Source organism: Engystomops pustulosus, chromosome 9 (assembly GCF_040894005.1).
Source record: "Engystomops pustulosus chromosome 9, aEngPut4.maternal, whole genome shotgun sequence".
Lineage (NCBI taxonomy): Eukaryota > Metazoa > Chordata > Amphibia > Anura > Leptodactylidae > Engystomops > Engystomops pustulosus.
The window spans coordinates 28,986,925-29,007,543 of NC_092419.1; the positions used below are offsets into that span (position 1 = coordinate 28,986,925).

Here is a 20,619-nt window from a genome sequence, read left to right on the forward strand (position 1 = left end):
CTGAGAATGTGCCATTAATGACCACCTATCACTAAGCCAATTACTTACACAGATTTTCTCCTATTCCCAGCAGTCTCATTTTATATACCAACCTTTTATGTGGCACGGTGTCAAATGCCTTTGAGAAGTCCAGATATACAACATCCACAGCGTCCCCCAGATCCAGTCTTGAACTTACCTCCTCGTAGAAACCAATCAGATTAGTCTGACAGGACCGATCTCTCATAAACCCATGCTGACGCTGGGTTATAAGGTTGTGCACAGTGAGATACTCCAGGATAGCATCTCTAATAAACCCCTCAAATATTTTCCCCACCACAGCAGTTAGACTTACGGGTCTGTAGTTTCCAGGATCGCTATTTGATCCTTTTTTGTATATTGGTACCACATTTGCTATGCGCCAGTCCTGTGGAACATAACCAGTCCTCAGTGAATCTTCAAATATTAAAAATAACGGTCTGTCTGTCACGGTACATAATTCATGCAGAACCCGGGGGTGTATGCCATCTGGCCCAGGTGATTTATCTTAGTGGTTGCGAGGCGGCGCCGTACCTCTTCCTGGGTTAAACTGTTGACATTATAAAAAGAATTTACATTATTCCTCATTGTGTCTTCCACCAGGGGATTTTCCTGGGTAAAGACAGTTGAGAAGGCGACATTCAGTAGATTGGCCCTTTCCTCATCTCCTTCCACCATGACCCCCATGTTATTTCTAAGGGGACCCACGCTCTCTGTTTTTAGTTTCTTATCATTTATATACTTGAAAAATAATTTGGGATAATTTTTGCTCTCCCTGGCAATATTTCTCTCAGTCTCTATTTTTGCGGCCTTTATCTGCTTTTTACAGGATTTATTTTTCTCTCTATAATCCTGTAATGCCTCATCGCTACCTTCACGTTTTAGCACCTTAAACGCTTTATCTTTCTCGCTTATTGCTTTCCTTACAAGACTAGTTAGCCACATAGGGTTTTTCTTGTTCCTTTTATGCTTTTTCCCATAAGGTATGTGTTTCTCACAGGACTTTTTCAGAATATATGAGAAAAAGTCCCATTTTTGGGGGGGGCTTTTGTCCTTGAGAGCATTATCCCAGTCTATGCCTTTAAGGTCTTCCCTTAGTTGCTGAAAATTTGCCCTCCTGAAGTTTAGAGTGTTGGTTGCCCCTTCACTAACGCTCTTAGTAAAGCGTAATACAAAATCAATGATATTATGATCACTATTCCCCAGGTTCCCCCCAACCTGTAGTTTTGATACCCTATCAGGTCTGTTGGTAAGGATAAGGTCCAGCAGTGCCCCCCCTCTTGTTGGCTCCAGGACTAGTTGCGACAGGTAATTGTCTTTTGTTGTTGACAAGAACCTGCTACCTTTGAAGGACCTGCAGGTTTCTGCCCCCCAGTCAATATCTGGGTAATTGAAGTCCCCCATGATAAGTACTTCACCTTGCTTTGAAGCCGCATCCATTTCACTTATCAGCATTTCCTCTGCTGCCTCCATTATATTTGGAGCCTTATAACAAACCCCTAGTAATATTTTATTATTCTTTTTCCCTCCTCTTATCTCCACCCATAGGGACTCCACATTTGCGTTACTGATGTCATCTCGCAGGACGGGCTTGAGGCAAGAATTCACATATAAACAAACCCCTCCCCCTTTTTTATTTATACGATCCTTTCTAAAAAGACTATAACCATCTATAGTAACAGCCCAGTCATAGCTACTGTCCAGCCATGTCTCGCTGATACCCACTATATCATATTTCCGTTCCAACATCAAGAGTTCCAGTTCCTCCATTTTGTTTGTGAGGCTTCTGGCATTTGTGTACATACACTTTATATGGTTTTCCCTGTCCGTATTCCTTTTGTCCTTATTCCCTAATCTCATTCCAGCCCCCCTTCCTCCCCCATGGACTATGACTCTTCCCAGCTCTCTATGTACACCGTCTATTTGCCCTGCACAAGTGTAATTGCCCTCCCCCCAGGTCTCTAGTTTAAACACTCCTCCAACCTTCTAGCCATTTTTTCCCCTAAAACAGCGGCCCCCTCCCCATTGAGGTGCAGCCCATCCCTACTGTAGAGCCTGTAGCCCACAGAAAAGTCAGCCCAGTTCTCCATGAACCCAAACCCCTCCTTCCTACACCAACTTTTGAGCCACTTATTTACCTCCTTGATCTCCCGCTGCCTTTCTGGTGTGGCACGTGGTACAGGCAGTATTTCGGTTTTCGGGTTATATAGCTGCACCTGATTACTGCCAGGTGATGCTGAGCTGAAGCCATGTGGTTTATGTTTGCATTTCTAACTTTGGTTACTTTGTGTATATTGTAAACTCCCCTTTATTTTTATATTGTGTATTATATTGTATTGTATTGTGGCATTATGTATATTAAGTAAGAAATATACCTTTGTGTGATGTTTGTTGTTAAAGGTGCAACCCAGGGGTGTATCCCTTTAAAACTCAAGGGAAATAGTTGGGTATTTAACCCCTTCACGCTCCGTGACGGATATATCTGCCATGGAGCTGTGAAGGTTGTATGAAGAAGGCTCACGGGCTGAGCCTTCTTCATACAGAGATGGGCTTTGCTGCATATCGCAGCAAAGACCCATCGCTATCACCCGCGGTCGGTGCTTGCAGCGATCGTGGGTGTTAACCTTTTCTTTGCCGCCGGCATAGTCGCCGGCGGCATTTTAAATTTGGCGGCGCATGGGCGCCGCCATCTTACCTCCGATCGCCGGGCCCCCGAACGTCATCGGGGGGCGGCGATCGGTTGCCATGGTAGCCTCGGGTCTTCGTTTGACCCGAGGATACATGGCTTCTGCACATGCATTACAATGAGCCTGTGGCTCATTGTAATGTATAGTGAGCAGAAATGCCATATACTGCGATACAGTAGTATTGCAGTATATGGCAGGAGCGATCAGACCATCTAGGGTTAATGTACCCTAGAGGGTCTAAGAAATAGTGAAAAAAAAAAAAAAGAAAAAAAAAAAAAAGTTTAAAAAATGTAAAAAAATAAAATATTAAAAGTTTAAATCACCCCCCTTTCCCTAGAACTGATATAAAATATAATAAATAGTAAAAATCAGACACATTAGGTATCGCCGCATCCCAAAATGCCTGATCTATCAAAATATAAAAACGGTTATTGACGGCGGTGACCTCCGGAACGGCAAATGGCGCCCAAATGTCCAAAACGCGACTTTTACACCTTTTTAGATGACATAAAAAATGTAATAAAAAATGATCAAAATGTCGCAAAGTCCTCAAAATGGTAGCAATGAGAACGTCGGCTCATTTAGCAAAAAATGACACCTCACACAGCTCCATGCGCCAAAGTATGAAAAAGTTATTCGCGTCAGAAGATGGCAAAAATTATTTTTTCTTTTTTGTACACATTCGTTTAATTTTTGAAAATGTATTAAAACGCAATAAAACCTGTATAAATTTGGTATCAACGCGATCGTACCGAACCAAAGAATAAAGTAGAGGTGTTATTTGGAGCGCAGAGTGAAAGTCGTAAAAACTGAGCCCACAAGAACATGCAAATGCAGTTTTTTTCAATTTTTCCACATTTGGAATTTTTATGCGGCTTCCCACTACATGGCATGGAATAATAAATAACATCATGGGAAAGTAAAATTTGTTACGCACAAAATAAGTCCTCACACAGCTCTGTACACGGAAAAATGAAAAAGTTATGGATTTTTGAAGATGGAGAGCGAGAAATTAGCGAAAATACCCTGCGTCCTTAAGGGGTTAATGACACCTGTGTGTACATGGATTGTCTCTAGGTCAGAGTGTCTGATCTGACCACAGGGGAGCTGCTTGTTCCAAGGTAGCTGCAATCTATCCCCTGAATTATCAGCATTTTTGTTCTGTACATTTTATTTTTGTGCAAATAAATGCAAGCCTTTTCTTTGGACCTGAAGCCTGAGTAAAGATTATTTTTTTTAATGGCCAGAAGACCCCACATCTCAACATATGGTGGTCTAGATAAGAGGTTTCTTTCTGAGCTATGGTACATTTTGTTGGATTGATTGTAAGTCCAGCTTTAGCCAAGGCTGAGATGACATTTTCCAGATGCAAAAGATGAGACTTCCAATCAGAACTAAAGACAATGACATCATCAAGGTAAGAGGCACAGTATAAGGAGTGTGGTCTGATTACTGTATCCATTAGCCTTTGGAATGTAGCAGGGGCATTATGGAGGCCAAATGGCATACAGGTAAACTGAAACAAGCCCTGTGGGGTGGCAAAAGCTGTTTTTTCACGGGAATTACCTTCAAGTGGTATCTGCCAATAGCCCTTAGTCAGATCAAATGTAGATATATACTGGGCTTTTCCCAAGCTACTTATTAGGTCATCAATATGGGGCATAGGGTAGCTGTCAAATTTTGAGATCTGATTGAGTTTTCTAAAATCAATACAGAATCTAATGTCCCCATTTTACTTGGGTACAACAACAATGGGGGAGCACCAAGGACTGCCGGATGGTTCAATGACCCCTAATTTTAGCATGTTTTGAACTTCCATGTCCATCACAGGCTTCAGTTTTTCAGGCACCCTGTAGGGTTTCTGACGTATTGGTTTGGCATCACCAGTGTCAATCACATGTTGGACTAACTTGGTGTGACCTGGTGTAGAGACAAAGGTGTGTTTATGCTTCTGCAACAAATGGTCTAAGTCTTTATTCTGGTCATCAGAAAGTTCACTTCCCCTCTGAATATCAGAGACATGAGAACTAACGGGGGACAGAATAGAATAAGCCTGATCAAGAAGATTTGGATGACATTCTGAAAGAATTGTACAGGCCACTTTTGGTCTATCAACCCATTTTTTAAGTAGATTGGCATGGAAGATTTTCTTTTCCTGAACCCTGCCAGGCATAAAAATCTCATAATCTACTGGACCAGTTTGACGCAAGACATCAAAGGGTCCCAGCCACCTTGCTAGCAATTTGTTATCAGATGTTGGCAGGAACAGTAGAACCTTATCCCCGGGTATAAAACATTTATCTTTAGCATTTTTATCATACCATTGTTTCATGTGGGACTGTGCATCTGTAACATTGACCTTCACAAACTCTGCTAACTCGGCAAGTTTGTCCCTCATTGAGATGACATACTCCACTAAGGTTTTTTGGTCTGGGCTAGGGTTTTCCCAGTGTTCTTTGATCACATCCAGTGGTCCCCTTGGTCTTCCACCATAGAGTAACTCAAAGGGAGAAAAACCAGTGGATGCCTGTGGAACCTCTCTATAGGCAAACAAAACATATGGGAGCATTGATCCCATTGTTTTGGATATTGTTCCACAAACTTGCAAAGCATTCTTTTAAGCGTCTGGTTGAAGCGCTCCACCAAGCCATCTGTTTGTGGATGATAGGAAGCAGTTCTTACTGCCTGGATTCCTAAAAGCTGATGGATTTGCTTCATTAAGTTGGACTGAAAATTTGAACCTTGGTCTGATAGAATTGTGTGAGGAATACCCATCTGACTGAAAAACTTCATCAGTTCCTCTGCAATTCTTTTTGTGGTGATAGTTCTTAAGGGAATAGCCTCTGGATAGCGGGTCATGTAATCACTTATAACTAAAATATATTGGTTACCTTTTTTACTTTTTTCAAGAGGACCAACTATATCCAGAGTTTTTCTTTCAAAGGGAGTATCAACCACAGGTACAGGGATCAGCTTACATTTTTTGTTACTTGGGGAAACAAACTGACATTCAGGACTAGAGTCACAAAAACTGGCAACATCTGCATGTACTTTAGGCCAAAAGAATCGAGTTAGTATCCTTGACAGTGTTTTATTCCTACCCAGGTGTCCCGATAGTGGTATACTATGAGCTACTTTCAGAATTGACTCCCTGTATTCAGAGGGAACCACAAGTTGCCATACTTTTTCTTTTGTCTTTGGATGCTCACAAACCCTATAGAAGAGGTCATTTTTTAAAGTGTACATAGGAAACTGTTTGGGTTCCCCTTCATTTTTAACCTGAGAAAATGCTGAAGCAAGGGTGCCATCTTGTTTTTGTTTAACGGACATATTTTCCGACTTTAGGAATCCTTTTTCTAAGAGAGAATGCGCAGACCGCCATTTCGCACGAGAAAGGCGCATTTCTCTCCTAGAAAGGTGACCTTTGCCACTACCATGGAAAACATCATCGTGCAATGGAAATATGTCACCCAGAGATTCTGCATCAGACACCTTTTTAACTTGAGACCTTGTGGTCACAGCAGAAGTTACACTGTCACTTTTAATCATGCTACAAAAACCAGGTTGGTCTTGGCCCAAAACCACAGGATATGGCAATTTTGGGACAATTCCCATTTCTAAAGACACTTCTACATCAGCTATTTGTATAGGCATCACAGTTTTAGGGTACATCTTTTTATCACCATGCACACAAGTTAGGAACAAATGACCTTTAGTATTGGCAGAGTCCACCAAGTCTGATCTTATCAGAGACTGCTGGCTCCCAGTATCAATCAGGTCAGTCACAGTCTGGGAGTTAACAGTAACAGGTTGTACATAGTCTCTCACATGTCCAACACAATTTGCTGCAGACCCTTTAACTTTTTTGCTAGCTATATTGGTACAGTCTTTAGCATAATGTCCAGCTTCACCACAGGCAAAGCAAGTAAGGTCTTTATGCTGACCTTTAGATTTTACAGTCTCATGTTTTGGCTTATCAGTGATAGTATTAAAAGAAGGTCTTACCACACTTGACTTCTGGACCAGTCCTTTCCTTGCAAGCAGATAATTTTCAGCGAGTGTCACAGCTTGCTCACCACTATCAGGCTGATGTTCCTTTACCCATATTCGCATTGGTGTAGGAAGAACCTCCAGAAACTGTTCAAGGATGATGGTCTCCAACACCTGCTGGACAGTATTGCCCTCCTGGGGAATACACTTGGAACATAGTTCACTCAGCTGGGTGTAGGCCTCTCTAGGTCCATCTTTATCTTGGTAACTGTAGGTCTGGAATTTTTGGCAAAATGTTTCTGTATGTATGTTGTATCGTCTTAAAATTGCAGTTTTGACTTTTTTATAATTTTCAGCGTCATCAGTCCTCATCTGGCTATGTGCCTGCTGTGCTTTGCTGGTGAGGAATGGCACTAAATGAAGGACCCATTGATCTTCAGGCCACATGTTTGCTTGAGCCACTCTTTCAAATACTTTTAGATATGACTCTATATCATCAGTCTCTGTTAGCTTGGTCAGCTTTAATTTTGTGGCAGGAGAAAGATTATGCTGCATGGCTTGTAGTGCCTGGATAAACTGTTCATCTCTCCTTGCTCTTTCCACCTCTTGTTGCTTGATGTCAATTCTGCGTTGCTCCTCCTCCTTGTCCCGCCTCCATTGCTCTTTTTCACGGTAGAATTTTTCCTCCTCTTTTCTACGTTGATCACTTAACTCTTGGCGCTGGACCAACCATACAAGGAGTTCCTCCATGCTTTTTGGAGCAGTTGCACTCACTGGTGGATCAGTACCAGCTGCAGCGCCCTCCTCTGGAATCACAGGTTTGCATACCTCTGGCTGGGTGCTCTCCAACTCCAACACAGGAACTGCTTTTGCCTTTTGGCGAGATCCTTCTGCCAGTTTGGGACGTGCAGATGCTTTAGCGCGCTGCGGTGGTTTAGCAGACTGCGTAATTATAAACCTCCTGGTACGTCCTGCCATCAGCTGAGTAGTAAACTGTACTGAGTCCAGTACAAACAGCTATCCCACCGCTGCCACCATATGTTGAGATGTGGGGTCTTCTGGCCATTAAAAAAATAAATAAATCTTTACTCAGGCTTCAGGTCCAAAGAAAAGGCTTGCATTTATTTACACAAAAATAAAATGTACAGAACAAAAATGCTGATAATTCAGGAGATTGATTGCAGCTACCTTGGAACAAGCAGCTCCCCTGTGGTCAGATCAGACACTCTGACCTAGAGACAATCCATGTACACACAGGTGTCATTAAATACCCAACTATTTCCCTTGAGTTTTAAAGGGATACACCCCTGGGTTGCACCTTTAACAACAAACATCACACAAAGATATATTTCTTACTTAATATACATAATGCCACAATACAATATAATACACAATATAAAAATAAAGGGGAGTTTACAATATACACAAAGTAACCAAAGTTAGAAATGCACCACATGGCTTCAGCTCAGCATCACTTGGCAGTAATCAGGTGCAGCTATATAACCCCAGCTCACCCTCTGCTCAGGTTTTGCACACACAGGTAAGATCAGGTAATGCTGAGTGGTGACTGCTGAACTGGTTTGTCTGTCCATTTCCGTGGTGTTTCCATCCTTTTCTGAGGTTCCCAGGTGTTTGGCCAAGCTTCCCTGTGCAGAGCCTTGGTCCCCTTGAAAAATACTCGAGTCTCCCACTGACTTCAATGGGGCTCGTTATTCGAGACGAGCACTCGAGCATCGGGAAAACTTCGTCTCGAATAATGAGTACCCGAGCATTTCAGTGCTTGCTCATCTCTAATTTTAGTCCATTCCTTAGCCTTGTAGTTTACTGTATGGTCAGGCGTTATGTGCAATTTTTAAAAAAATTAGACCACTCGGCCATTCTGACATACTGGCAAAGACATTTTAGTCCATTCCTTAGCCGTGTGGTTTACCATATGATCAGGCGTTATGTGCAATTTTTAATAAAATTACAGAGGAATCTGGAATGTCATGTCGGTCTACTGTATTTGTTGATGTATACTAGAAAGAAAGTTTTGTTTTGTCTTTTACCTCAAATGAAACCAAAGACACAAAAGTATTTCCTGTTCCAACGTAAAGTCCACAGAGCCTATCAACAGGACCGCGTGGCCAAATGGAGAAGGCGTCTGACTTCGGATCAGAAGCTTGAGGGTTCGAGTCCCTTTGTGGTCGATGAGCGAATAGAGTGTTGTCTAAGTGATATCTTTTGAATTTGATTGAACGAGTATAAGTTAGTGTTTACATTGCCTCATGTAAGAAAGCTTGCCAAAAACTAGCTGTCAGAAGTGGGATTTGAACCCACACCTCCATTTGGAGACCAGAACACCCATGTTGGGGGAAGAATTTGCTCTTGAGTCTGGCGCCTTAGACCACTCGGTCATTCTGACATACTGGCAAAGACATTTTAGTCCATTCCTTAGCCGTGTGGTTTACCATATAATCAGGCGTTATGTGAAATTTTTAATAAAATTACAGAGGAATCTGGAATGTCATGTCGGTCTACTGTATTTGTTGATGTATACTAGAAAGAAAGTTTTGTTTTGTCTTTTACCTCAAATGAAACCAAAGACACAAAAGTATTTCCTGTTCCAACGTAAAGTCCACAGAGCCTATCAACAGGACCACGTGGCCAAATGGAGAAGGCGTCTGACTTCGGATCAGAAGATTGAGGGTTCGAGTCCCTTCATGGTCGATGAGTTAATAGAGCACTGTCTAAGTGCTTTCTTTTGGATTTGATTAAACGAGTATAAGTTACATTTACATTGACTCATGTAAGAAAGCTTGCTTTGCCAAAAACTAGCTGTCAGAAGTGGGATTTGAACCCACGCCTCCTTTTGGAGACCAGAACACCCATGTTGGGGGAAGAATTTGCTCTTGAGTCTGGCGCCTTAGACCACTCGGCCATTCGGCCATTCTGACATACTGGCAAAGACATTTTAGTCCATTCCTTAGCCGTGTGGTTTACCGTATGGTCAGGCGTTATGTGCAATATGTGAAAAAATTACAGCCAAATCTGGAATGTCATGTCGGTCTACTGTATTTGTTGATGTATTCTAGAAAGAAAGTTTTGTTTTGTCTTTTACCTCAAATGAAACCAAAGACACAATAGTATTTCCTGTTTCAACGTAAAGTCCACAGAGCCTACTATCAGGACCGCGTGGCTTAATGGATAAGGCGTCTGACTTCGAATCAGGAAATTGAGGATTCGAGTCCCTTCGTGGTCGATGAGTTAATAGAGCGCTGTTTAAAGTGCTAACTTTTGAATTTGATTAAACGAGTATAAGTTAGCGTTTACATTGACTCATGTAAGAAAGCTTGCTTTGCCAAAAACTATCTGTCAGAAGTGGGATTTGAACCCACGCCTCCATTTGGAGACCAGAACACCCATGTTGGGGGAAGAATTTGCTCTTGAGTCTGGCGCTTTAGACCACTCGGCCATTCTGACATACTGGCAAAGACATTTTAGTCCATTCCTTAGCCGTGTGGTTTACCGTATGGTCAGTCGTTATGTGCATTGTTAATAAAATTACAGAGAAATCTGGAATGTCATGTAGGTCTACTGTATTTGTTGATGTATACTAGAAAGAAAGTTTTGTTTTGTCTTTTACCTCAAATGAAACCAAAGACACAAAAGTATTTCCTGTTTCAACGTAAAGTCCACAGAGCCTATCAACAGGACCGCGTGGCCTAATGGAGAAGGCGTCTGACTTCGGATCAGAAGCTTGAGGGTTCGAGTCCCTTTGTGGTCGATGAGCGAATAGAGTGTTGTCTAAGTGATATCTTTTGAATTTGATTGAAAGAGTATAAGTTAGTGTTTACATTGCCTCATGTAAGAAAGCTTGCCAAAAACTAGCTGTCAGAAGTGGGATTTAAACCCACTCCTCCATTTGGAGACCAGAACACCCATGTTGGGGGAAGAATTTGCTCTTGAGTCTGGCGCCTTAGACCACTCGGCCATTGTGACATACGGGAAAAGACATTTTAGTCCATTCCTTAGCCGTGTGGTTTACCGTATGATCAGACGTTATGTGCAATATGTGAAAAAATTACAGAGAAATCTGGAATGTCATGTAGGTCTACTGTATTTGTTGATGTATACTAGAAAGAAAGTTTTGTTTTATCTTTTACCTCAAATGAAACCAAAGACACAATAGTATTTCCTGTTTCAACATAAAGTCCACACACCCTACCATCAGGACCGCATGGCCTAATGGATAAGGCGTCTGACTTCGGAACAGAAGATTGAGGGTTCGAGTCCCTTCATGGTCGATGAGTTAATAGAGCACTGTCTAAGTGCTATCTTTTGAATTTGATTAAACGAGTATAAGTTAACGTTTACATTGACTCATGTAAGAAAGCTTGCTTTGCCAAAAACTAGCTGTCAGAAGTGGGATTTGAACCCACACCTCCATTTGGAGACCAGAACACCCATGTTGGGGGAAGAATTTGCTCTTGAGTCTGGCGCCTTAGACCACTCGGTCATTCTGACATACTGGCAAAGACATTTTAGTCCATTCCTTAGCCGTGTGGTTTACCGTATAGTCAGGCGTTATGTGCAATATGTTAAAAAATTACAGCGAAATCTGGAATGTCATGTAGGTCTACTGTATATGTTGATGTATACTAGAAAGAAAGTTTTGTTTTGTCTTTTACCTCAAATGAAACCAAAGACACAATAGTATTTCCTGTTTCAACGTAAAGTCCACAGAACATACTGTAAGGACCGCGTGGCCTAATGGATAAGGCGTCTGACTTCGGATCAGAAGATTGAGGGTTCGAGTCCCTTTGTGGTCGATGAGTTAATAGAGTGTTGTATAAGTTCTATCTTTTTACTTTGATTAAACGAGTATAAGTTAGCGTTTACATTAACTCATGTAAGAAAGCTTGCTTTGCCAAAAACTATCTGTCAGAAGTGGGATTTGAACCTACACCTCCATTTGGAGACCAGAACACCCATGTTGGGGGAAGAATTTGCTCTTGAGTCTGGCGCCTTAGACCACTCGGCCATTCTGACATACTGGCAAAGACATTTTAGTCCATTCCTTAGCCGTGTGGTTTACCGTATGGTCAGGCGTTATGTGCAATATGTGAAAAAATTACAGAGAAATCTGGAATGTCATGTAGGTCTACTGTATTTGTTGATGTATACTAGAAAGAAAGTTTTGTTTTGTCTTTTACCTCAAATGAAACCAAAGACACAACAGTATTTCCTGTTTCAACGTAAAGTCCACAGCACATACAGTTAGGACCGCTTGGCCTAATGGATAAGGCGTCTGACTTCGAATCAGAAGATTGAGGGTTCGAGTCCCTTCGTGGTCGAAGAGTTAATAGAGTGTTGTCTAAGTGCTATCTTTTTACTTTGATTAAACGAGTATAAATTAGCGTTCAAATAGACTCATGTAAGAAAGCTTGCTTTGCCAAAAACTATCTGTCAGAAGTGGGATTTGAACCCATGCCTCCATTTGGAGACCAGAACACCCATGTTGGGGGAAGAATTTGCTCTTGAGTCTTTCGCTTTAGACCACTCGGCCATTCTGACATACTGGCAAAGACATTTTAGTCCATTCCTTAGCCGTGTGGTTTACCGTATAGTCAGGCGTTATGTGCAATATGTGAAAAAATGACAGCGAAATCTGGAATGTCATGTAGGTCTACTGTATATGTTGATGTATACTAGAAAGAAAGTTTTGTTTTGTCTTTTACCTCAAATGAAACCAAAGACACAATAGTATTTCCTGTTTCAACGTAAAGTCCACAAAACATACTGTAAGGACCGCGTGGCCTAATGGATAAGGCGTCTGACTTCGAATCAGAAGATTGAGGGTTCGAGTCCCTTCGTGGTCGATGAGTTAATAGAGCGCTGTCTAAGTGTTATCTTTTGAATTTGATTAAACGAATATAAGTTAGCGTTTACATTGACTCATGTAAGAAAGCTTGCTTTGCCAAAAATTAGCTGTCAGAAGTCGGATTTGAACCCACGCCTCCTTTTGGAGACCAGAACACCCATGTTGGGGGAAGAATTTGCTCTTGAGTCTGGCGCCTTAGACCACTCGGCCATTCTGACATACTGGCAAAGACATTTTAGTCCATTCCTTAGCCGTGTGGTTTACCGTATGGTCAGGCGTTATATGCAATATGTGAAAAAATTACAGCGAAATCTGGAATGTCATGTCGGTCTACTGTATTTGTTGATGTATTCTAGAAAGAAATTTTTGTTTTGTCTTTTACCTCAAATGAAACCAAAGACACAATAGTATTTCCTGTTTCAACGTAAAGTCCACAGAGCCTACCATCAGGACCGCGTGGCCTAATGGATAAGGCGTCTGACTTCGAATCAGAAGATTGAGGGTTTGAGTCCCTTCGTGGTCGATGAGTTAATAGAGCGCTGTCTAAGTGCTAACTTTTGAATTTGATTAAACGAGTATAAGTTAGCGTTTACATTGACTCATGTAAGAAAGCTTGCTTTGCCAAAAACTATCTGTCAGAAGTGGGATTTGAACCCACGCCTCCATTTGGAGACCAGAACACCCATGTTGGGGGAAGAATTTGCTCTTGAGTCTGGCGCCTTAGACCACTCGGCCATTCTGACATACTGGCAAAGACATTTTAGTCCATTCCTTAGCCGTGTGGTTTACCGTATGGTCAGGCGTTATGTGCAATATGTGAAAAAATTACAGAGAAATCTGGAATGTCATGTAGGTCTACTGTATTTGTTGATGTATACTAGAAAGAAAGTTTTGTTTTGTCTTTTACCTCAAATGAAACCAAAGACACAACAGTATTTCCTGTTTCAATTTAAAGTCCACAAAACATACTGTAAGTAGCGCGTGGCCTAATGGATAAGGCGTCTGACTTCGAATCAGAAGATTGAGGGTTTGAGTCCCTTCGTGGTCGATGAGTTAATAGAGCGTTGTCTAAGTGCTATCTTTTTACTTTGATTAAACAAGTATAAGTCAGCGTTCACATTGACTCATGTAAGAAAGTTTGCTTTGCCAAAAACTATCTGTCAGAAGTGGGATTTGAACCCACGCCTCCATTTGGAAACCAGAACACCCATGTTGGGGGAAGAATTTGCTCTTGAGTCTGGCGCCTTAGACCACTCGGCCATTCTGACATACTGGCAAAGACATTTTAGTCCATTCCTTAGCCGTGTGGTTTACCGTATGGTCAGGCGTTATGTGCAATATGTGAAAAAATTACAGAGAAATCTGGAATGTCATGTAGGTCTACTGCATTTGTTGATGTATACTAGAAAGAAAGTTTTGTTTTGTCTTTTACCTCAAATGAAACCAAAGACACAACAGTATTTCCTGTTTCAACGTAAAGTCCACAGAACATACTGTAAGGAACGCGTGGCCTAATGGATAAGGCGTCTGACTTCGGATCAGAAGATTGAGGGTTCGAGTCCCTTCGTGGTCGATGAGTTAATAGAGCGCTGTCTAAGTGCTATCTTTTGAATTTGATTACACGAGTATAAGTTAGCGTTCACATTGACTCATGTAAGAAAGCTTGCTTTGCCAAAAACTTGCTGTCAGAAGTGGGATTTGAACCCACGCCTCCATTTGGAGACCAGAACACCCATGTTGGGGGAAGAATTTGCTCTTGAGTCTGGCGCCTTAGACCACTCGGCCATTCTGACATACTGGCAAAGTCATTTTAGTCCATTCCTTAGCCGTGTGGTTTACCGTATGGTCAGGCGTTATGTGCAATATGTGAAAAAATTACAGAGAAATCTGGAATGTCATGTAGGTCTACTGTATTTGTTGATGTATACTAGAAAGAAAGTTTTGTTTTGTCTTTTACCTCAAATGAAACCAAAGACACAACAGTATTTCCTGTTTAAACGTAAAGTCCATAGTGCATACTGTAAGGACCGCGTGGCCTAATGGATAAGGCGTCTGACTTCGGATCAGAACATTGAGGGTTCGAGTCACTTCGTGGTCGATGAGTTAATAGAGTGTTGTCCAAGTGCTACTTTTTACTTTGATTAAACGAGTATTAATTAGCGTTTACATTGAGTCATGTAAGAAAGCTTGCTTTGCCAAAAGCTATCTGTCAGAAGTGGGATTTGAACCCACGCCTCCATTTGGAGACCAGAACACCCATGTTGGGGGAAGAATTTGCTCTTGAGTCTGGCGCCTTAGACCACTCGGCCATTCTGACATACTGGCAAAGCCATTTTAGTCCATTCCTTAGCCGTGTGGTTTACCGTATGGTCAGGCGTTATGTGCAATATGTGAAAAAATTACAGAGAAATCTGGAATGTCATGTAGGTCTACTGTATTTGTTGATGTATACTAGAAAGAAAGTTTTGTTTTGTCTTTTACCTCAAATGAAACCAAAGACACAACAGTATTTCCTGTTTCGACGTAAAGTCCACAGAGCCTACCATCAGGACCGCGTGGCCTAATGGATAAGGCGTCTGACTTCGGATCAGAAGATTGAGGGTTCGAGTCCCTTCGTGGTCGATGAGTTAAAAGAGAGCTGTCTAAGTGCTATCTTTTGAATTTGATTACACGAGTATTAGTTAGCGTTTACATTGACTCATGTAAGAAAGCTTGCTTTGCCAAAAACTTGCTGTCAGAAGTGGGATTTGAACCCACGCCTCCATTTGGAGACCAGAACACCCATGTTGGGGGAAGAATTTGCTCTTGAGTCTGGCGCCTTAGACCACTCGGCCATTCTGACATACTGGCAAAGACATTTTAGTCCATTCCTTAGCCGTGTGGGTTACCGTATGGTCAGGCGTTATGTGCAATATGTGAAAAAATTACAGAGAAATCTGGAATGTCATGTAGGTCTACTGTATTTGTTGATGTATACTAGAAAGAAAGTTTTGTTTTGTCTTTTACCTCAAATGAAACCAAAGACACAACAGTATTTCCTGTTTAAACGTAAAGTCCATAGTGCATACTGTAAGGACCGCGTGGCCTAATGGATAAGGCGTCTGACTTCGGATCAGAACATTGAGAGTTCGAGTCACTTCGTGGTCGATGAGTTAATAGAGTGTTGTCCAAGTGCTACTTTTTACTTTGATTAAACGAGTATTAATTAGCGTTTACATTGAGTCATGTAAGAAAGCTTGCTTTGCCAAAAGCTATCTGTCAGAAGTGGGATTTGAACCCACGCCTCCATTTGGAGACCAGAACACCCATGTTGGGGGAAGAATTTGCTCTTGAGTCTGGCGCCTTAGACCACTCGGCCATTCTGACATACTGGCAAAGCCATTTTAGTCCATTCCTTAGCCGTGTGGTTTACCGTATGGTCAGGCGTTATGTGCAATATGTGAAAAAATTACAGAGAAATCTGGAATGTCATGTAGGTCTACTGTATTTGTTGATGTATACTAGAAAGAAAGTTTTGTTTTGTCTTTTACCTCAAATGAAACCAAAGACACAACAGTATTTCCTGTTTCGACGTAAAGTACACAGAGCCTACCATCAGGACCGCGTGGCCTAATGGATAAGGCGTCTGACTTCGGATCAGAAGATTGAGGGTTCGAGTCCCTTCGTGGTCGATGAGTTAATAGAGAGCTGTCTAAGTGCTATCTTTTGATTTTGATTACACGAGTATTAGTTAGCGTTTACATTGAGTCATGTAAGAAAGCTTGCTTTGCCAAAAACTTGCTGTCAGAAGTGGGATTTGAACCCACGCCTCCATTTGGAGACCAGAACACCCATGTTGGGGGAAGAATTTGCTCTTGAGTCTGGCGCCTTAGACCACTCGGCCATTCTGACATACTGGCAAAGACATTTTAGTCCATTCCTTAGCCGTGTGGTTTACCGTATGGTCAGGCGTTATGTGCAATATGTGAAAAAATTACAGAGAAATCTGGAATGTCATGTAAGTCTACTGTATTTGTTGATGTATACTAGAAAGAAAGTTTTGTTTTGTCTTTTACCTCAAATGAAACCAAAGACACAACAGTATTTCCTGTTTCAACGTAAAGTCCACAGAGCCTACCATCAGGACCGCGTGGCCTAATGGATAAGGCGTCTGACTTCGGATCAGAAGATTGAGGGTTCGAGTCCCTTCGTGGTCGATGAGTTAATAGAGAGCTGTCTAAGTGCTATCTTTTGAATTTGATTACACGAGTATTAGTTAGCGTTTACATTGACTCATGTAAGAAAGCTTGCTTTGCCAAAAACTTGCTGTCAGAAGTGGGATTTGAACCCACGCCTCCATTTGGAGACCAGAACACCCATGTTGGGGGAAGAATTTGCTCTTGAGTCTGGCGCCTTAGACCACTCGGCCATTCTGACATACTGGCAAAGACATTTTAGTCCATTCCTTAGCCGTGTGGTTTACCGTATGGTCAGGCGTTATGTGCAATATGTGAAAAAATTACAGAGAAATCTGGAATGTCATGTAGGTCTACTGTATTTGTTGATGTATACTAGAAAGAAAGTTTTGTTTTGTCTTTTACCTCAAATGAAACCAAAGACACTACAGTATTTCCTGTTTCAACGTAAAGTCCACAGAACATACTGTAAGAACCGCGTGGCATAATGGATTAGGCGTCTGACTTCGGATCAGAAGATTGAGGGTTCGAGTCCCTTCGTGGTCGATGAGTTAATAGAGCGCTGTCTAAGTGCGATCTTTTGAATTTGATTACACGAGTATAAGTTAGCGTTAATATTGCCTCATGTAAGAAAGCTTGCTTTGCCAAAAACTTGCTGTCAGAAGTGGGATTTGAACCCACGCCTCCATTTGGAGACCAGAACACCCATGTTGGGGGAAGAATTTGCTCTTGAGTCTGGCGCCTTAGACCACTCGGCCATTCTGACATACTGGCAAAGACATTTTAGTCCATTCCTTAGCCGTGTGGTTTACCGTATGGTCAGGCGTTATGTGCAATATGTGAAAAAATTACAGAGAAATCTGGAATGTCATGTAGGTCTACTGTATTTGTTGATGTATACTAGAAAGAAAGTTTTTTTTTGTCTTTTACCTCAAATGAAACCAAAGACACAACAGTATTTCCTGTTTAAACGTAAAGTCCATAGTGCATACTGTAAGGACCGCGTGGCCTAATGGATAAGGCGTCTGACTTCGGATCAGAAGATTGAGGGTTCGAGTCCCTTCGTGGTCGATGAGTTAATAGAGTCTTGTCTAAGTGCTACTTTTTACTTTGATTAAACGAGTATTAGTTAGCGTTTACATTGAGTCATGTAAGAAAGCTTGCTTTGCCAAAAACTATCTGTCAGAAGTGGGATTTGAACCCACGCCTCCATTTGGAGAACAGAACACCCATGTTGGGGGAAGAATTTGCTCTTGAGTCTGGCGCCTTAGACCACTCGGCCATTCTGACATACTGGCAAAGACATTTTAGTTCATTCCTTAGCCGTGTGGTTTACCGTATGGTCAGGCGTTATGTGCAATATGTGAAAAAATTACAGAGAAATCTGGAATGTCATGTAGGTCTACTGTATTTGTTGATGTATACTAGAAAGAAAGTTTTGTTTTGTCTTTTACCTCAAATGAAACCAAAGACACTACAGTATTTCCTGTTTCAACGTAAAGTCCACAGAACATACTGTAAGAACCGCGTGGCATAATGGATTAGGCGTCTGACTTCGGATCAGAAGATTGAGGGTTCGAGTCCCTTCGTGGTCGATGAGTTAATAGAGCGCTGTCTAAGTGCGATCTTTTGAATTTGATTACACGAGTATAAGTTAGCGTTAATATTGCCTCATGTAAGAAAGCTTGCTTTGCCAAAAACTTGCTGTCAGAAGTGGGATTTGAACCCACGCCTCCATTTGGAGACCAGAACACCCATGTTGGGGGAAGAATTTGCTCTTGAGTCTGGCGCCTTAGACCACTCGGCCATTCTGACATACTGGCAAAGACATTTTAGTCCATTCCTTAGCCGTGTGGTTTACCGTATGGTCAGGCGTTATGTGCAATATGTGAAAAAATTACAGAGAAATCTGGAATGTCATGTAGGTCTACTGTATTTGTTGATGTATACTAGAAAGAAAGTTTTTTTTTGTCTTTTACCTCAAATGAAACCAAAGACACAACAGTATTTCCTGTTTAAACGTAAAGTCCATAGTGCATACTGTAAGGACCGCGTGGCCTAATGGATAAGGCGTCTGACTTCGGATCAGAAGATTGAGGGTTCGAGTCCCTTCGTGGTCGATGAGTTAATAGAGTCTTGTCTAAGTGCTACTTTTTACTTTGATTAAACGAGTATTAGTTAGCGTTTACATTGAGTCATGTAAGAAAGCTTGCTTTGCCAAAAACTATCTGTCAGAAGTGGGATTTGAACCCACGCCTCCATTTGGAGAACAGAACACCCATGTTGGGGGAAGAATTTGCTCTTGAGTCTGGCGCCTTAGACCACTCGGCCATTCTGACATACTGGCAAAGACATTTTAGTTCATTCCTTAGCCGTGTGGTTTACCGTATGGTCAGGCGTTATGTGCAATATGTGAAAAAATTACAGAGAAATCTGGAATGTCATGTAGGTCTACTGTATTTGTTGATGTATACTAGAAAGAAAGTTTTGTTTTGTCTTTTACCTCAAATGAAACCAAAGACACAACAGTATTTCCTGTTTCAACGTAAAGTCCACAGAACATACTGTAAGGACCGCGTGGCCTAATGGATAAGGCGTCTGACTTCGGATCAGAAGATTGAGGGTTCGAGTCCCTTCGTGGTCGATGAGTTAATAGAGAGCTGTCTAAGTGCTATCTTTTGAATTTGATTACACGAGTATTAGTTAGCGTTTACATTGACTCATGTAAGAAAGCTTGCTTTGCCAAAAACTTGCTGTCAGAAGTGGGATTTGAACCCATGCCTCCATTTGGAGACCAGAACACCCATTTTGGGGGAAGAATTTGCTCATGAGTCTGGCGCCTTAGACCACTCGGCCATTCTGACATACTGGCAAAGACATTTTAGTCCATTCCTTAGCCGTGTGGTTTACCGTATGGTCAGGCGTTATGTGCAATATGTGAAAAAATTACAGAGAAATCTGGAATGTCATGTAGGTCTACTGTATTTGTTGATGTATACTAGAAAGAAAGTTTTGTTTTGTCTTTTACCTCAAATGAAACCAAAGACACAACAGTATTTCCTATTTCAACGTAAAGTCCACAGAGCCTACCATCAGGACCGCGTGGCCTAATGGATAAGGCGTCTGACTTCGGGGCAGAAGATTGAAGGTTCGAGTCCCTTCGTGGTCGATGAGTTAATAGAGTGTTGTCTAAGTGCTATCTTTTTACTTTGATTAAACGAGTATAAGTTAGCGTTTACATTGACTCATGTAAGAAAGCTTGCTTTGCCAAAAACTATCTGTCAGAAGTGGGATTTGAACCCACGCCTCCATTTGGAGACCAGAACACCCATGTTGGGGGAAGAATTTGCTCTTGAGTGTGGCGCCTTAGACCACTCGGCCATTCTGACATACTGGCAAAGACATTTTAGTTCATTCCTTAGCCGTGTGGTTTACCGTATGGTCAGGCGTTATGTGCAATATGTGAAAAAATTACAGAGAAATCTGGAATGTCATGTAGGTCTACTGTATTTGTTGATGTATACTAGAAAGAAAGTTTTGTTTTGTCTTTTACCTCAAATGAAACCAAAGACACAACAGTATTTCCTGTTTCAACGTAAAGTCCACAGAACATACTGTAAGGACCGCGTGGCCTAATGGATAAGGCGTCTGACTTCGGATCAGAAGATTGAGGGTTCGAGTCCCTTCGTGGTCGATGAGTTAATAGAGCGCTGTCTAAGTGCTATCTTTTGAATTTGATTACACGAGTATAAGTTAGCGTTCACATTGACTCATGTAAGAAAGCTTGCTTTGCCAAAAACTTGCTGTCAGAAGTGGGATTTGAACCCACACCTCCATTTGGAGACCAGAACACCCATGTTGGGGGAAGAATTTGCTCTTGAGTCTG

General features: G+C 41.7%; 25 non-coding genes across 25 annotated transcripts; 11 read left to right on the forward strand and 14 right to left on the reverse strand.

The window, feature by feature from the left end:
• Positions 1 to 9,513: 9,513 nt before the first annotated feature.
• TRNAL-CAA (transfer RNA leucine (anticodon CAA)) lies at positions 9,514 to 9,631 on the reverse strand. The gene is made up of 2 exons: positions 9,586 to 9,631; positions 9,514 to 9,559 (listed from the first exon to the last, which is right to left on the reverse strand). It is a non-coding gene; the product is annotated as a tRNA-Leu (tRNA).
• A 416-nt stretch (positions 9,632 to 10,047) lies between these two features.
• On the reverse strand, positions 10,048 to 10,157 carry TRNAL-CAA (transfer RNA leucine (anticodon CAA)). Its single transcript has 2 exons — positions 10,120 to 10,157; positions 10,048 to 10,093 (listed from the first exon to the last, which is right to left on the reverse strand). It is a non-coding gene; the product is annotated as a tRNA-Leu (tRNA).
• Positions 10,158 to 10,388: 231 nt separating this feature from the next.
• On the forward strand, positions 10,389 to 10,461 carry TRNAR-UCG (transfer RNA arginine (anticodon UCG)). Its single transcript has one exon. It is a non-coding gene; the product is annotated as a tRNA-Arg (tRNA).
• A 972-nt stretch (positions 10,462 to 11,433) lies between these two features.
• Positions 11,434 to 11,506, forward strand: TRNAR-UCG (transfer RNA arginine (anticodon UCG)). Its single transcript has one exon. It is a non-coding gene; the product is annotated as a tRNA-Arg (tRNA).
• Positions 11,507 to 12,483: 977 nt separating this feature from the next.
• Positions 12,484 to 12,556, forward strand: TRNAR-UCG (transfer RNA arginine (anticodon UCG)). The gene has a single exon. It is a non-coding gene; the product is annotated as a tRNA-Arg (tRNA).
• A 452-nt stretch (positions 12,557 to 13,008) lies between these two features.
• Positions 13,009 to 13,081, forward strand: TRNAR-UCG (transfer RNA arginine (anticodon UCG)). Its single transcript has one exon. It is a non-coding gene; the product is annotated as a tRNA-Arg (tRNA).
• Positions 13,082 to 13,191: 110 nt separating this feature from the next.
• Positions 13,192 to 13,301, reverse strand: TRNAL-CAA (transfer RNA leucine (anticodon CAA)). The gene is made up of 2 exons: positions 13,264 to 13,301; positions 13,192 to 13,237 (listed from the first exon to the last, which is right to left on the reverse strand). It is a non-coding gene; the product is annotated as a tRNA-Leu (tRNA).
• A 415-nt stretch (positions 13,302 to 13,716) lies between these two features.
• TRNAL-CAA (transfer RNA leucine (anticodon CAA)) lies at positions 13,717 to 13,826 on the reverse strand. The gene is made up of 2 exons: positions 13,789 to 13,826; positions 13,717 to 13,762 (listed from the first exon to the last, which is right to left on the reverse strand). It is a non-coding gene; the product is annotated as a tRNA-Leu (tRNA).
• Positions 13,827 to 14,241: 415 nt separating this feature from the next.
• TRNAL-CAA (transfer RNA leucine (anticodon CAA)) lies at positions 14,242 to 14,351 on the reverse strand. Its single transcript has 2 exons — positions 14,314 to 14,351; positions 14,242 to 14,287 (listed from the first exon to the last, which is right to left on the reverse strand). It is a non-coding gene; the product is annotated as a tRNA-Leu (tRNA).
• A 414-nt stretch (positions 14,352 to 14,765) lies between these two features.
• On the reverse strand, positions 14,766 to 14,875 carry TRNAL-CAA (transfer RNA leucine (anticodon CAA)). Its single transcript has 2 exons — positions 14,838 to 14,875; positions 14,766 to 14,811 (listed from the first exon to the last, which is right to left on the reverse strand). It is a non-coding gene; the product is annotated as a tRNA-Leu (tRNA).
• A 232-nt stretch (positions 14,876 to 15,107) lies between these two features.
• On the forward strand, positions 15,108 to 15,180 carry TRNAR-UCG (transfer RNA arginine (anticodon UCG)). The gene has a single exon. It is a non-coding gene; the product is annotated as a tRNA-Arg (tRNA).
• A 110-nt stretch (positions 15,181 to 15,290) lies between these two features.
• Positions 15,291 to 15,400, reverse strand: TRNAL-CAA (transfer RNA leucine (anticodon CAA)). The gene is made up of 2 exons: positions 15,363 to 15,400; positions 15,291 to 15,336 (listed from the first exon to the last, which is right to left on the reverse strand). It is a non-coding gene; the product is annotated as a tRNA-Leu (tRNA).
• A 414-nt stretch (positions 15,401 to 15,814) lies between these two features.
• On the reverse strand, positions 15,815 to 15,924 carry TRNAL-CAA (transfer RNA leucine (anticodon CAA)). Its single transcript has 2 exons — positions 15,887 to 15,924; positions 15,815 to 15,860 (listed from the first exon to the last, which is right to left on the reverse strand). It is a non-coding gene; the product is annotated as a tRNA-Leu (tRNA).
• A 232-nt stretch (positions 15,925 to 16,156) lies between these two features.
• Positions 16,157 to 16,229, forward strand: TRNAR-UCG (transfer RNA arginine (anticodon UCG)). Its single transcript has one exon. It is a non-coding gene; the product is annotated as a tRNA-Arg (tRNA).
• A 110-nt stretch (positions 16,230 to 16,339) lies between these two features.
• On the reverse strand, positions 16,340 to 16,449 carry TRNAL-CAA (transfer RNA leucine (anticodon CAA)). The gene is made up of 2 exons: positions 16,412 to 16,449; positions 16,340 to 16,385 (listed from the first exon to the last, which is right to left on the reverse strand). It is a non-coding gene; the product is annotated as a tRNA-Leu (tRNA).
• A 232-nt stretch (positions 16,450 to 16,681) lies between these two features.
• Positions 16,682 to 16,754, forward strand: TRNAR-UCG (transfer RNA arginine (anticodon UCG)). The gene has a single exon. It is a non-coding gene; the product is annotated as a tRNA-Arg (tRNA).
• A 110-nt stretch (positions 16,755 to 16,864) lies between these two features.
• On the reverse strand, positions 16,865 to 16,974 carry TRNAL-CAA (transfer RNA leucine (anticodon CAA)). Its single transcript has 2 exons — positions 16,937 to 16,974; positions 16,865 to 16,910 (listed from the first exon to the last, which is right to left on the reverse strand). It is a non-coding gene; the product is annotated as a tRNA-Leu (tRNA).
• A 415-nt stretch (positions 16,975 to 17,389) lies between these two features.
• On the reverse strand, positions 17,390 to 17,499 carry TRNAL-CAA (transfer RNA leucine (anticodon CAA)). The gene is made up of 2 exons: positions 17,462 to 17,499; positions 17,390 to 17,435 (listed from the first exon to the last, which is right to left on the reverse strand). It is a non-coding gene; the product is annotated as a tRNA-Leu (tRNA).
• A 232-nt stretch (positions 17,500 to 17,731) lies between these two features.
• Positions 17,732 to 17,804, forward strand: TRNAR-UCG (transfer RNA arginine (anticodon UCG)). Its single transcript has one exon. It is a non-coding gene; the product is annotated as a tRNA-Arg (tRNA).
• Positions 17,805 to 17,913: 109 nt separating this feature from the next.
• On the reverse strand, positions 17,914 to 18,023 carry TRNAL-CAA (transfer RNA leucine (anticodon CAA)). The gene is made up of 2 exons: positions 17,986 to 18,023; positions 17,914 to 17,959 (listed from the first exon to the last, which is right to left on the reverse strand). It is a non-coding gene; the product is annotated as a tRNA-Leu (tRNA).
• Positions 18,024 to 18,438: 415 nt separating this feature from the next.
• On the reverse strand, positions 18,439 to 18,548 carry TRNAL-CAA (transfer RNA leucine (anticodon CAA)). Its single transcript has 2 exons — positions 18,511 to 18,548; positions 18,439 to 18,484 (listed from the first exon to the last, which is right to left on the reverse strand). It is a non-coding gene; the product is annotated as a tRNA-Leu (tRNA).
• A 232-nt stretch (positions 18,549 to 18,780) lies between these two features.
• On the forward strand, positions 18,781 to 18,853 carry TRNAR-UCG (transfer RNA arginine (anticodon UCG)). The gene has a single exon. It is a non-coding gene; the product is annotated as a tRNA-Arg (tRNA).
• A 109-nt stretch (positions 18,854 to 18,962) lies between these two features.
• On the reverse strand, positions 18,963 to 19,072 carry TRNAL-CAA (transfer RNA leucine (anticodon CAA)). The gene is made up of 2 exons: positions 19,035 to 19,072; positions 18,963 to 19,008 (listed from the first exon to the last, which is right to left on the reverse strand). It is a non-coding gene; the product is annotated as a tRNA-Leu (tRNA).
• A 232-nt stretch (positions 19,073 to 19,304) lies between these two features.
• Positions 19,305 to 19,377, forward strand: TRNAR-UCG (transfer RNA arginine (anticodon UCG)). Its single transcript has one exon. It is a non-coding gene; the product is annotated as a tRNA-Arg (tRNA).
• Positions 19,378 to 20,354: 977 nt separating this feature from the next.
• On the forward strand, positions 20,355 to 20,427 carry TRNAR-UCG (transfer RNA arginine (anticodon UCG)). Its single transcript has one exon. It is a non-coding gene; the product is annotated as a tRNA-Arg (tRNA).
• The last annotated feature ends 192 nt before the right edge of the window (positions 20,428 to 20,619 follow it).